Genomic DNA, 15,720 nt, shown 5'->3' with positions numbered 1-15,720 from the left:
TATGTGAAGTCTATATTTCACAACGAAAGCATTTATTACATGTGTGCTTTTGTAGACAGTCACAGACCACAACTCACCTTCTACCTACTGAAGCTGTGGCCCTTCAAGGACAATTTTTCTCACTCAAGTATAAACACAGCACATATTTTACCATGCTGTGGAGTTTCTTCTTTTTTTGTTGTTGTTGTTTTTTTCTTTTGCCATTTTGAAAAGTTTGCATCTCCCACATATTATACATGGACTCTATCATTGAGGTACATTCTTAGTTCTGTTTTTAATTTTATTTTGAGACAGGATACAGGGTGGGCTGAATTAACTAGGTTTCTGTTGCTGCGATCAAGTCCATGACTATCAAACTTGTGGGGGATGGTGTGGGGTGGGGGAGGAATTTAGTGCTCAGAATTAATGGGCTCTTCTTTTGGAGCTTGCAAGAGGGTGCTAAGAACAAGGAAGTAAGCAGCATCCCCACGATGTCTGCACTGGTTCCAGCTCCCAGATTCCTACCTTGAGTTCCTGGACCAACTTCCCTGGACGATGGACTGTAAACTGTGAGGGGAAATAAACCCTCTCCTCCAAAAGCTGATTGGGTAATGGTGTTTTATCACAGCAACAGGAACATAAGACACAAGCCTTCCTTGAGCTTACAACTCTCCTACCTCTGCTGAGTAACTGATAATGAAGGTCTATGCCACCAGACTGCTGTGGGGTTCTTCTAAATGCTGCACACAAATCTCTGGTGTCCTGGTTGGAGTGTGTCTTCTCTAACAAGAAGAGTGCCCAAGGTGTTTTTCTATGTGTAGGAGGAATAGGGGTGAGGGCATAGGAAACTCACGTTTCCATCAACTTTCTCTCCATGACTAGAGTTACTCGAAACTCTTTCTTGGAGGTTTGAAGCCTACCTCACACTGTCATTTTGAAGTGGAAAGACAGAGTCTGTGATCGTGATTCATAGGAAAGTTAACTTTGAGAGCCAGAAACTGAGAAAGACTTTCCTTTGAACTATCCTAGGCTGCCACAGGATTTGTGAACTCCTTCGCAAGAAACAGAAAAAATTCTCCAAGCCTAAGAAAGGCCTCCTGAAGCACTAATTGTTAGAAGGTCTTACTAATAAAAACAAACCTGGATCCAGATATTGGGGCAAACGCTGAAAGATCAGAGAGACAAAATAGGCCACAGCTTTCCTCACCTTGCCAATTCTTCACCTGATCCTGTTTCCTCAGACTGGAAGCCTCTGAGTCCTTATCCAAATGAACTGCTGCTCAAAAGCCTAAAAGCTTAACAGACTCTATCCTGGTTCTCACGTCTTAAATACCTTTCTGCTTCCTGCCATCACTTCCTGGGATTAAAGGTGTGAGTCACCATGCCTGGCTGTTTCCAGTGTGGCTTTGAACTCACAGAGATCTGGATGGATCTCTGAATGCTGTGACTAAAGGTGTGTGTGCCACCATTTTCTGGTCTCTATGTCTATCTAACAGCTATTCTGTTCTCTGACCCCAGATAGGTTTATTAAGGTGCACAATATATTGAGGAACACAATATCAACATTGCATAGAAACTTTGGGCGACTGTCCAGACAGCTTGAGGTCCCTGTTATTAGGTAACATTTCACCTTTCTGGGATGTTTGATGGAGTTGAAGACTAGATAGTTATAGTTTTCTTTGGTTATGATGAAAGATAAATTAGATACAAAACTTGGACTCACAAAGATAAGATAGCTGATAGAGTATTTTCTCTAATTTTGTCAAACCAAATAGACTGGATATTATAACTGTAATTCTTACTTGATAACTGTTATTGTTGTATATAACCTTACTATGTTAAAGTTAAAACCTTCCTTTTTAACTAGACAAAAAGGGGGAAATGCTGTGGAATAATCCTCTTGTACACTATAAAGATTTGTCACTCAAATTGGTTTAATAAAATGCTAACTGGCCAGCAGCCAAGCAGGAAATATAGGAAGGGCAACCAAACTAATAATGATGGGGAAGGAGAAGGACAGAGCCAGGAGCTGCCAGCCAGATATAGAAGGAGCAGGAGATGAACATGCCATGCTAATAAAGGTATTGCCACATAGCAAAGCATAAATAGAAATATAGGTTAACTTAAAATGTAAAAGCTAGTTAGTAACAGGCCTGAGCTATTGAACAAGCATTTTGTAATTAACATAAACTTTTGTGTGTTCATTTGGTACCAGGCGGTCAGGACAGAAAAACTCTGCCTCTGTTTATACTAAACAATAAATCCACTTGATTTGTGAAAGTATTGCTAGATCCAAACATGCAGAGAGAAGCAAGCCTTCCTGGCTTAAAATTAGATATCTGCCCCTACTTCACCTCTCAGGCAAGTTCTATTTTCAAAATTTGAAAGTGAAATGGCAGGAGGGACCAGAGAGGTGGCTGCTTCTGTATAGTTCCATACCTCCCACAAGGCCAGGACCAGACACAACCTGTAGGCAGGAGGAGAGAGATGGCACAGTAACTTAGCAGCCTAACTATCTCTCATTTGCCAGGCAGGAGACAGGCACTTTTCCCATCCTTTCTTTCCTGTGATGACCCTCAGTCCATAAATGATTCTTCACAGCACCCTTTACTCATGGCAAGCTTATGTCCTGGCCACTGCAAAAACTGAAATGAAAGAGCACACAAGTCTATGATCCAGAGGAGACCTGTACCCATGAGAATCTGGACACATGTGCCCTGTGAGAAGCCCCAGCATATAAAAATGGCTAATGAAATGAAAAGACTAAAATAAGATGACTGTCTTCAGATCCTGGAGTACTCCAGAAAGTGAGCTCCAATAATAATAGTAATAGTAGTAGTAATAATAATAATAATCACACAGTGGCTGAACTATGAAGTTGCAGCAGCAGCAGACTTCCAGCCACTATGGAGGGAAGGCAAGAACCACATAGATTTGCTTTTAATTATCAAATCAGATGTGGAAGGAAGTGAGCAAAGTCTCCTATAACCCTGATACCATGTACAAATAGAAGAACAAAGGTGAGTATGTCAGTGTTCACTACAGCCTGGGCTTCCCAAAGAGCTTTCCAAGTGTGGGTAGCACCCAGCTACATGACACCCATTACTGCATGTTTATATCTGAGGCTGTAGGGGGAGAAAAAGAGAGTGTGAGTTGCTCTGTGTGTGTGTCTGTGTGTATATGCATGCACATATTCACAGTGCATGTGTGTGTACATGTCAATATCCACCCCACAAATAAATACAGAAATAAAATATGAAAAACAGAAATATGTTTGATGCCTTTCTTGATTGCCTGACCTTTCTTAAGTGAATCAATATACAATCAATATACAAGAGAGGACAAGGCTCCGCTGGTGTCGATATTTCCTACCTCAGTGTCTCAGTGAAATTACTTAACTGCACAAAAGGGAGAGACCAAGGAAGAAAGGGGAGAGAAAAGGCAAGAGGCAAGTGAGGTAAGGCTAGCACTCGGGGGACTATTCGCTGCAGGTGTTTATATGCATTTTATTTTCTATACATTTGTATCCATTTGAAACATTATTATTCCCGTCTGGAAGAGTTCAAATGAGTTCAAAGCTGTGAACCACAGTTAAGAAGCACCGCTGTACTTTACAAACCCAGGCTGTTTCCTCAGTGACGAGGAGGGTGGCACATGGCTCACCAGATAACCCCGGGCTGCAGTGAGCCCCTTCAGACACATTTTAACAGAAATATTTTTAGCTATTCTGACTCAAAGAAAAAAATCAAGGTGAGCATTTCCTAAATACAGGTTGGGCACCTAGACAAGTTACAAGCATTTCCTTCATAGGTGCCAATCCAGCAAAACGTATCACTTCTCGCAGGGCACATGAAACACATGACTTCCTATCCAAATCACCCAGCTATAGGCATTTTGTTGTATTCATGATTATTGCCCAAGAAGGCTTTCATTTACACTGGCCCAGGAGCGATCTTCTAGAGAGAAAAATCAATACTGTCTGTAGAGAAATAAATCGCACTGGGATTTATAAAAAAAAATGTTTCTGTGGCAGCCAGAGCTTCGCAGGGAAGGCCTACGCCCAGCTCTTGTAGCTCAGGTGGCTGCCCTCTTCAGGTTCCTCCAAAGCACCCTTTTGACAGGCTGGGCCCAGAGTGAACACTTCCGTCTCGAAAGCCACTCTGTGGAAATACAGAAAATGAAAACCAAAAAGCTCGTTCCCTCCCTCCGGCCACGCAGGAAAGAAGCAGGGCTCAGCTTTCAGCTGCTTCAGGGGAATCTGCTCCGGCACAGGGGCCACAGGGGAGATGATGCAGGTCCATCGATGTGACAAAAGACAAGATCCACCGCTCAGCATCACTCCTGATGCTTCTAACAAACAGAAGCAGTGCAGAGGAGCTTTCTGCGACCAGCAACCTCACCCCCCACGCCCAGCTCGTTTCAATATGCTCTGAGCTGACTAGCTCTCTGCCTGGCCACAGCCTTGCTGGAGATGAGCCCGCTTCCTCAGCATCCTTATCCAAGACAACTGCATCCCTGGCCCGCTTCACAGGTCCCAGATTCCAGGCCCTTGGCCTGGAGGCTCAGCCTTCGCCTTGGACCCCTGCCGCTGCTGGCGCCCCCCTCCCCCCCCCCCGCGCGTGTGGTTCTTAGGATTTATTCGGCGCTTTCACAAAATCCTTCTGAAGCTGGAAGAATGTGTCATCGGCTGATAAAAATGCTAAATGACAACTCATTTTCATTTTGCAGAACAGAATTGTTTAATATTTCATTTCTATCACCTGCTCATTTTAGGGCAGCCCACACATGACAGGAAGGGCTCCCCCGAGAATTGCTTAAAAGGTTAAAGCTTCCGACAGGCAACCGTCCTGAGGCTCTGCTTCCTGGCTGACGCGCGCCTAAACTCGCCTTGGTTGATGTCTCAAGGCTGCCCTCTGCTGACGGATGGCGCACCAGCACAGCCTGGAAATGAGACGCTGTCCTGCAAGCAGCAGTGTGAATGGTTTCACAAAGGACATCCTGACCTCTGGAGAGGGTCGTTCAGCTGCTCTTTCGCCAGCACGGATTTCTCTACCAATTTTCAAGTTGTTTGAGAGCCAACAATAGGGAGAAGCCGTGCGGCCAAAGGCTTTCCTCCCTAAAGGACTGATGTAGGTTTAAAAAAAAAAAAAAAAGATGCCTGACAGGCGCAAATGAGGCCAAGCAGGAAGGGCGAAGCCGCACAGGGTAGAGAGGCTAGACACGGAGAAGCCACCGGCCCTATAAAATCCTTGAAGCGGAGACTCATTCCCTCCACTCCAGCTGGTGCAGCCCACAGCTCTCTGGCAGTCTTTACTTTCCCGGGTTTCAGTTATCTGCCCTCAACCACATTCTGGAAACGCTAAGTGGAAATTCGAGGCATAAGAAAGTCTTGAATTGCCTGCTGTTCTAAGCGGTGCAGTGATATTTCACAGCATGGAGTCCCATCCCACCTGGAATATGAATCATGTCTTTGTTCTGTGTATCCACACTGTATGTGCTGCCTTCACACTGGTCAGTAAACTACCAGATTTACTGTCGCAGTATCATAGACTTTGTGCTCAGGGAGACTCCCTCTGAGCAGGAGTGATCTGCTAGAAATCTGGGCATGCCACATGCAAGCTGTAGAGGGCTTTTTATAAGTGAAAAGGCACACATTCTTGATAGTAAATAATAAAAAAGTGACTTTATTAAAGTTGGTTAATTAAATTTCTGTAATTTTCTATTATAATTTCTATTCATTATTGCTGGTTTTGGGGGGGGGGTTCTTTTCTTTCTTTCTTTCTTTTTTTTTTTTTTTTGGTTTTTCAAGACAAGGTTTCTCTGTAGCTTTGGAGCCTGTCCTGGAACTTGCTCTGTAGACCAGGCTGGCCTCAAACTCACAGAGATCCACCTGTCTCTGCCTCCCAAGTGCTGGGATTACAGGCGTGTGCCACCGCCACCACCACCTGACCATTATTGCTGATTTTAACCTTTTACTAAACCTAATTTATAAATTAGACTTTGTTGTGGGTATGTATATGTAGAACTATAATAAGTATATGTAAGTATGATGCATGGTTCCAGGCATCCTGTGAGAGTCTTGGAATATTCCCTCCACAGATAAGGGGATATACTCTACACTTCCTGCCAGCACTGGAGCTGGGCTCTGGGAAAATCTCAGCTCCTCCCCACTTGCATTCCCTATCCAATCACAGCCATCTTAAATGGTGCCCCATCTCCGGTCTGGCCCTTCTCAGGCCCATCCTCCACATTACATCAGAGATCTGCACTAAACAAGGGAATTAATGTGATATTCTTAACATGACCCTGAAGAAAGGTTAGCCTTACACACTTGACTGAATCTGGTTACCCAGCAGATACTTTTAAAGATTCCTAACCCACTGAATAAAATTAGCAGATGTCAACAGGGCATTGGGGCACATGCCTCAACCCCAGAACTTGGGTGGTAGAGGCCAGAGGACCAGAAATTCAAGGACATCTCAGTTTTGTAGCAATTTGGAGGCCAGCCTGGGCTACTTGTGAACCTGTCTCAACAAGAGGAAAACAATTACAAATGAAAAGCATGTGTCTGGGTGACAGCCTCGCTCTTTAAAACACTCTTCCAAAAGTGACAAGTCAGCTGTATACTTACTTTCCCCTGTCATGTTTTATGTTTTGTTTTGTTTGGCAAGGTCTCACTGTGTAGCCCTAGCTTGCCTAGCACTTGCTTTATAGACCAGGCTGGCCTCCTCACAGAGAGCCACCTGCCTCTGACTCCCGTGTGCTGGGATTAAAGATATGAGCCACACTCTGCTCTGTTACTGTGATAAAACACCATGACCAAAACATCTGATGAGAGAAAAGATTGATTTTGGTTTACAGTGCCAGGGGGATGTGAGTCCATCATGGGGATAGATCACATCTGCAACCACAAACATGAACCAGAGGACACGAACTGCAAGTGGGGCAAGACTATAAATACTCAGCCCCACCCCCAGTGACGTACTTCCTCCAGCAAGGCCACACCTCCTAAACCTCCCTAAACAGCATTGACAACTGGAGACCAAACATCCCAGCCTACTGGGAAAATTTCATTCAAAGCAGCAGGCCAGAATTACAGTTTTCTGAGTTTCCAGATATGCCTGGGTCTTACTCTCTGTGGATAGTAATGCTGCCCTTGCATTTAACTGGCCCTCTCTTATCTCACATATTTATTCATCTTTGAGGACTCAGACTTTCACAATAGATCTTCTCTATTGGTCCTATTGATTTAGATGCCCTATTCTTTATGTCCTCAATACCCTACTCTTCATATAACTTTGCAGAGTTATCAATTTGCCCTCCTTTACTGAATTCTGGAGTGTCAGGACCACCTGATTCACTAGCATATCTCCCGTAACTAGCACAGATCATAAGTCATACACTTGAGACTCCCTGTATCTTCATCAGTGGAGTAAATGGGGGAAATGCTTCATAAGAGGAAGTCTCAGATACACCTGCTTTCCGCAGCCATCTCCTTCTACTTGCCAGGTGGATCATCTTGGAGCTCACTCTGCTCCTTCGGGAGCTTGAAGGAGCAAAGCAATTACACTTGGAAGGCTCTGGCCTCTCAGGTTCACCTGGAACATCAGATTCTAATTAGATGACAAGGTAGCATGGAGCTTAGCCTTGGAAAAGAAGACTATCATTGGTGGAGAGGGAAGAGCAGTTGCAGAGGCTGGAAACATAGCAGAGATCCAGCCCAACAACAGTGCAATGTTCAAGACCTAGGAGAGCCACAGCAATGCACTGGGCACATGAGAAAAGGCGACTGCATAAGTTAGTAGAGAGCTTAGTAAAAGGGAAAATTAACTGAGTGTATTATATGCAGTAACTTCTTGCAGTCTGTTTCAGACTGGTTTTGTTGCTATGACAGAATAGGACAGAGTGGGTAGTTGATAAACAGCAAGAAACTATTTCTGAAGTTCTGGAAGCTAGGAAGCCTAGTCAAAGGGCCAGCATTTGCTGAGGGCTGTCTTGCTTCCTCATCGTGTGGTAGAGAACATCACAAGGCAAGAGTGCAGTCATGTGCAAAAGGTCTTCATAGACCTATCACAGCATTCCTTCCTCTGGTTCCTCCCCAACATCCAAAGAATGCCAGCATATGAATTTAGGGAGTGCGTTTCCCACACATGAACTATTAGAGGACAAAGTCAACCTAGAATGTATTCTTTCCAAGGCTTCATGACGAACAAGAAAGACAGGCAGGGCCCACACAAGCGAAGTGTGACCACAGCGGCTCAGATGAATCTCATTCTGTATCTGAGGTCTCACAGCTGTGAACACTCCCATGATTCAAATGCAGCCTCTGGTGTCTATGCTCATGATTTTTCTCTAGAAAGCTCCCTCCGCTGTGGAAAGAAAACCAAAGACAGCAGAAGCAGGGTGTGGCTACCTCTGGATGAAGAAGCTTGCACTTCTTCAGAGAAGCTCACCGGCATCTGCACCTTACTCAGGGGTTCTGGTGGACTCTTCCCTCTCTCAAATATGTTGCATTAATACTGAGATTCACCTATAATCCAGATCCCATAGAGCTCCCAGCCTCTGGGGTCATCATCAGAATGGGGAGAGGTATGGCTTCATTTCTATCCTACACAGAAGACACCCACCCTTGCCTGCTGTCTGCTTGCACAAGTGGGACAGGCTTCATCATCATGTTCTGTCCCACAGTGCCACCGTAGTGATTAGGGAGACCCGATAACAATTATAGTTTCTAGATAAGGGGGAGGGAGTGTATATCCTAACCCACACTACAGAGTGATGTTGCAATTGCAGGATGGGAACTATGAGTTCAAATGTTCGCAGTTTTCAGTAGCGATCACATCTCAACTCCACCGTGACCTCAAGATCTACTGGATTCCACATGCATCCAATAAAAATCTTTTGAATAGTACTGTATCTGGCAATAGTCAGAAACAGCAGCCCAGAGCCATGGTTCTCAAGCTGTCGAGCATGCCACAGCACAGAAGCCTGGCTAAAACCACAGACTTCTGTGTCTCATGACAAGACTTCTCATTTCAGACCAGTTCCCAAGTGATACAAAGGCTGCTGGTTCAGGGCTCCAAATTTTCAAACCATTTCTCTCTTCTTCACATATTTCACAACTAGCCATGAGATACTGTCGTTTGTATCTCTTCAAGGTATCAAAGACCTATGGCCAGAACTTTAACCCTGCTTTCATCAACAGGACTGGCGTCTGGGTGACTCCTAAAACCAGCCTTGCGAATTGCAATCTCTGTATTTCCAATCCTTCCGACCCATTCTGTAGCACTGCTGTGGGTCTGGTAGAGACTGTCCTTTACTCTGCTGCCTTCCAGGTAGTGTGTCCAGCCGCTTAGCAGGGCACCAAACTCCCTCAGGACCAGGCCACTGCCTGACTGTCCAACGCCTACAGCTCCCTCCCACCTCACAGTCTATGACTGTGACTACGGGGCTAGGGTTGTTCTCTATATGCACAGGTGGTTAGCACCAGGAAATCTACAAATACCAAATCTGCAGGTGCTCCAACCCCCTATGTAAAACTGTGTAGTGTTTGCAAATGACCTACACACATCTTCCCGCAGACTTTCAATCACCTCTAAACTACATTTAATGTTTAATACAGCATAAATGCACTGTAAATAGTTACTGTATTATGCTATTTAAGGAGGAGAAAGTCAGTATTACTCAGTATACATGCAAGTTTTAAAGTATTTTTTGACCTGATAATTGAGTCCAGGCATGTGGAACTGTGGATGTGAAGGGGCCATGGCACTTAAGGACAAGCATTACCTCACCGTGTCCTTTGTTATCTACACTGTGACTTCTTCCTGGGCTTTGGCAAATAATTGCCTATGTGGCTAGTCTATGTTCATTCTTTAAGACCCTGTGGAGGAGGCTGTGGATACAGCTCAGCAGTAGAGCTCTTACCTGGCATTCATGAGGATCTAGGTTCACTGGCTGGCTCCACAAAAACTAAACACTATGGGACATGTCCTTTCCAGACAGAATTGATATTTCCATCGTGTGTGTGTGTGTGTGTGTGTGTGTGTGTGTGTGTGTGTGTGTCTGTCTGTCTGTCTGTCTGTCTGTCTGTCTTTCTGTATTGCAGTTATATGATTTATGTATTATAGCTTTGTGTTCAGCTCCATTGAGATGGTTTTCTCTACTGTCTGTCTTCTCAGTAGGCTAGGAGACTCTTGAGGACAATGTGTAGTGGTTGTCCCAAGGTCATCAGAAACCTGCCCTTGGCAATTGCTTCTCTGATATCTGTTGATGCTTTAAGTTTTGGACTCACAGAAGTGCCCCCAAAAGGGTCATGGAAGGACTTGAGTTCTTGCATGCCTTAGACACCAGGAGAGTGTCCCTCCCTTCCAGAACCCTGTTGCTTTGCATCATGAAGAGACTACTGGTGGCAAGGTTTGCAGAGGAGGGCAGACCTGCCCTATGGGGTCTTCATCATAAAAGGCATCATATCGTCCGTGCCCGGTTACACTGGAGCAGCAGGCTGATGCCTGGTCCTGTCAGACAGATGAAACCAAACGCCCTGTGTCGCCTTACACGATGACATGCTGTGTGCATTCCAAGCCAACTCTTTGGTATCGTTTACTTGTGGACTTGGGCATAGGGTCCCAGCCGGGACACCAGAGCCCCTGTCACTCGTCAGCTAAATTAGCCCACACCCTATTCTCAGGGCATCTGGGGTTTTTGCTGGCTGAACAGCTTGGAGCTTCAGGGCATCTCTGAGTCAGCCACACAAGGCTCATTATTCACTAATCCCAGGAGACAGAATGCTCCCCTAAGAAAAAAAGACAGAAAGCCTGAACTCTAAAATACAGAGGGGTAAATGCTACCAGAGTTGAAATCTGTGGCTGTAGGAAGGACATAAGACAGAGTTCTTCCAATTTTGTGAAAATTTGGGGTTGTATCTTAGGGGAAGGTGACTAACAGCCCGGAAGGGCCATTCTGTCCCCCAGGCTTAGCCTTCAGGTGGCCTCCCTCAGCCTCAGCCTATGTGACCATCAGTATCATACTTCTCCTGGCCAAGAGATATCTTGGAAATCTCTCTGAGCCCTGTTTCTTGTCAACAACTCCTGTATCTTCTCTGGTTTCCAGGTGACCTGTTCTAGTTCCTGGTGGCAGTGTCCCTCACTCCCAGCATCTCCTTCCTGGCCAAGTTCCAAGCTCATCCCTCCCCAAAAAGGAATATTAGGTAAGATTGGACCAGATTAGGGCTTTTATATCTTGTCTTGTTGATTAAAAAAGGTTGCAATAAATCTTCCTATTAGTTAAAGGATCACAACAATGTCCTAAGGGTGAGATTCCTGGGCCAAGTCTGGCTGGCCTTTCTCTGTACAGCAGCTGTTAGCATATTGGGGGAAAATGCAATGCAATGCTTCTTCACAAGGGTCCAGATTCCTTGGTATCTAGGACATGCTAGCAACACCTTCACCGAGTCACTGTGACAATCCCATGACCCTTCACTTCCCCAGAGGCCCCCTGGGGTACTAGGGGGAGGTCCCCTTCCCTAGTAGTGAAGCCCATGTGGTTTTGAAACCTCCAGGTCTTACTCACATGCATTTCTTCTAGCTGAGCAAAATTTCGTCTACCATGAAAAGGAACTCTTCATGCCCTGCCTGCCTGTGTTCTCACCTGCTAAACACTTGATCTGGTTCTGATAGCCAGGGCCACGTCATTTTTGTAAAGTCCCTCCACTTTGAATGAACTGTGACAATTCCCAAAGCTAAAGTAATTTGGCTTTTACAACTAAAGTAACTTTTTCCTCTAGATTATTGTCCTTTCTCTGTAACAGCCAGCAATGATGGCCAGAGATGATGCTTACCCACCAGCCAACGTGCTTTAACTTACCTCTCCTTGGTTATCTCTAACAACAGCCAACTGCACACTTTTCATTTCCCTTCTACCACCACTCAGATGGCATGCTCGATTCTTCCATCAGAGACCAAATCGGCAGGATTTTCTCCCAAATAAAAGTGTGTATTGTAGTTAAATTACTCATTTTCTAAAGGGAAAATATTGTGTCCAGGAAAGACTATCTAACTAACACCCCAACACCAGGCCTGAGAAGCCCTCTTTTGAGTTGTTGGTGAGTTGTCTAAGAGAGTCCCAAAGCATTATGAACTATTGCTATTGCCCTTGGTTGTCCCAGAGGTGCAAGGTAAGTCCTATCACTGAAGACACCATGCACTTCAGAAGAATAACTTCTTAGTCCTCTACTTCTGGCCTCACTTTTGCAGGGAAGGATGAAGCCCATGGTGAACCCCATGAAGCCTACAACATTAGCAGGATTTCTGCCTTCCCTCCTTAACAGTGAGTGGGCTGCTCCTGCACACCACAGACACTTGCCAGGCAGCCTCCAAATGCTCTTCAGAAAACATTCCCTACCCCTGTGTCTCTCATCAAATCAGACAGTTACTTGAATATATGCAACTGCTTTAAACTAAATTATATATACAAATAAAACAAAACAAATACTATACTAATTATGTTTTAGAAACACATTTCCTCACCCAATATGCCAAGTTATAATTCATTCTGTTGGCTTCTAGTCTATTTGGCTTAAAAGCTCCTTTGATTGATGGCAGATATGTGAACTAATTCATTATATATTCATTTGTTCATTCTGTCACTCTTCACTAACTGTCCACAGAATGTCTGACATGAATGGGGCCCATTTGATATATTCACAAAGGATCCGTGCTACTCCTGATCTGCCCTGATCCACCAACCTGCAATGGAACCTTATAGTGAGCATGTGCTTTTTTATTTTTAACTCTTTAAATCAACTGATCAACTAGAATTTTTTTTAAAGGAGGGGCTGCAGACATTTAGCCTAAAATGAAACAATAATTTAAAAAAATAAATAAATAAAATGGCTCAGCCAGTACAGAGGCATGTGAGTGCAAGCCTGATGACCTGAGTTCAGTCCCTGGATCCCACAAGGTGGCAGGAGAGAACAAATTCTCCAGAGTTCTCCTCTGACCTCCACACATGCACCCTGGCCATGGTATTTTCACCAACACAGACACAGCACATGAGAGCTCTCTCTCTCTCTCTCTCTCTCTCTCTCTCTCTCTCTCTCTCTCTCAATAATTACATTAAAATATAAGATATATTAACATTGTGTTAGAGAGGTGAGGTACTTTTAAAATATCTTTGCAGACTCTTTCTTTCAGAGACAAGCACTGACCTTAGAAATTTCCTCTACAACCTGACGCAATCTTGCCTGGCATGGCTGGCTGGCCAACTAGGTATGGCAGAAACAGCACTATGGACCTGGAAGGCTATGTCATAGAGAGCAAAGTGAGTTCTAGCTGATCCCTAGAGCACTCACAAATGGATACTAATCCCATCTAGTAATCCCAGCACCAAAGCCACTGTGCTATGAGGGGACCCAAGCTGGCCTATGTAGGAAGTCAAAGTGAGAGGCTGCCTGAAGAGAGACAGAAGAGGTCTGCTCTGGCTGCCCCTACCTTTCAGCTCCCCACTGTTCTAGCTCCAGCTTTTGTCTACCTGGGGTTACTGGGGCCCTGAGTCATTCTGGACCTCGACCTTCACACCCCAACACTGCTTATAAGGTGATTGTTGTCAAAAGTCATTAGGTTGGGAGTGGCTCCTTACAGTTTGGGAGTGGTTGTTACAGGAAGTCTGTAAAAGAGAGCAGGAGAGGGGGCAGGGCTAACTATGACTCTTTCTTTCCATCATCAGGATTGATCTAGAAAGTGTTTTCTCTTAACTGCAACAAAATCTGCCGCTTTTCTAATATTTCACCAATTCTTTTCTGAGTAATGTTCTTGCTCCTTAGGTGACACAGGGCCTCTATTTGTTCTGGAAGCTAAGAAAACTATTCACAGCAGGGAGAGACTCTGCTAAGGTCTGGATGCCTCTGTCATCCCTAATTTATATGTTGAAACTCCATCCCTGAGATGACACTAAGAAGAGGTAGGGCCTTCAGGAAGTGAGGTCATTGGGGGGAGGGGACCTCAGGCCACAGAGTTAATGCTCCAGAGTTGGTGCCCTGATCTTGGACTTCCAGCATCCAGAATTGGGAGACAAATATTTCTGTTTCTTTATAAGCCACTCCATTCTGAGTCTGGAAGGTTATTGTAGCAACAAAGTGGGCTCAGGCAGGCTCCGACTTGCTTGCATTTTAAGAAGGGTCAGACTGGGGGGAGGAAGCAGTAACTGCAATCCTGGCCAGCGAGTCTCTAAGGGACCGGAACAGAGAGCCGGAAGTGCTTTGTCCTCCACAGAACAGCTGCACTGCAGGCGTCCAGATCAATGCTCTCTAATCACCAATCACCACCCAACCTGCACAGCCAACCTTCAGTCTCTTTCCCCCACAGGAACACTCTGCTCTGCCTCTCCTTTTCAAAGACAGAATGATGACTGACAAATGACTGTTAAGGTGTCTGGGCAGCAGCAACCATGAGTGTAGTTCCATTTAACTGTAGACAATTCCATCTCACTGTGTGACTTGCCTGTGGTGTGCCTCACAACAAATTAATCAGCTGAGGGCCATCATTCTTTGGAAGCCTCATGTGCTTCAGAAATGGGAACTTCTTGGTAAAGAAACACAAGTGGATGAACAGTGTCCTGAAAAACACCAATAACAACCAAGAAGACCAATGGGGAGAGCAGTGGGCTTGGTCTCTTTAAAGAATGAGGTGTGGGGAGAATTGTCTTTTAAACCTGCAATGTTCTAGAAGCAGACCAACTTGCACTGATAAACAAATGAGCCCACTGAGCAATTGGACAGGAAAGGTACTAATTTGGCATTGTAATTTTCAGTGGTTGGGCTGGAGAGTGAAGAAAAAGGTTCATGCTACAGAAACTCAAAGCAGATTCATGTCTAAGTGAAGTCACTGGATGTCCAGCCTAACCTAAGCACAAGGACAAAGGCTTAGAAGCACAGGTGGAGCCAGCTGTACGGCCCTGCCCTGGCACCAAGCCTGTGTTGTGCCGCTCTTCTCCAGAGCCCAGGGTTTCATGCTATGTTATATAACTTACTAATCAGGGCTTCCCAGTGCAGGAGCCTGCAACAGCCTGTAACAATAGCTAAGGAAAAAGGATACAGAAATGTAGCCTCCAAGTGGGGGAAGGATTTTCAGGGAAAATAAAAAGCAGAGTTGGTGAAGGTGAACTGAAGCAATGCAGCTAAGAAACCAGTTCTGACTACAAGATGTTATAAAATACAGATGGTTCCTCAAATGTGATAGTTCAACACACAATGTTTCTACTCTTATGTGATATAACAATAAACCCATACAGCCATTCTTCTCACTTTCAGTCCAACAATCAACTGCTTAAGATAGTCACGCTTCATTATGACAGAAGCTCTGTGTGACATGACTCTGCCCAGCAATTGGCTAGCAAAAAGGGTTCTGAGAGTGTTTGAACAGGCAAGATGAAGCCAAGATGTGCATTTGGCTAAGCATACTAAACAAATTTTCTTTCCAAGGTAAGATATTTTCATGTCCCAATGGGTTTATTGGGATGGGACCTCATCATAAATTCAGGAGCACAGGAGACACCAAGAAACATGGAAAGGAAATAGGGGATGTAAGATAGAAGAGAGGAAATGCCATGTGATAGAACACATGTCTCCATATCATTATTTGGGAGCTGGCTGGTGGGACAGAAAAAGACTCATTACATATGGTGCCCAATGTGAGGCATAACCACACAGATGGAGAAGTTAAGCCAGCTAGCCTTTTGGAGATC

Source organism: Onychomys torridus, chromosome 2 (assembly GCF_903995425.1).
Source record: "Onychomys torridus chromosome 2, mOncTor1.1, whole genome shotgun sequence".
NCBI lineage: Eukaryota > Metazoa > Chordata > Mammalia > Rodentia > Cricetidae > Onychomys > Onychomys torridus.
Note: the sequence above shows the minus strand (reverse complement) of the source record.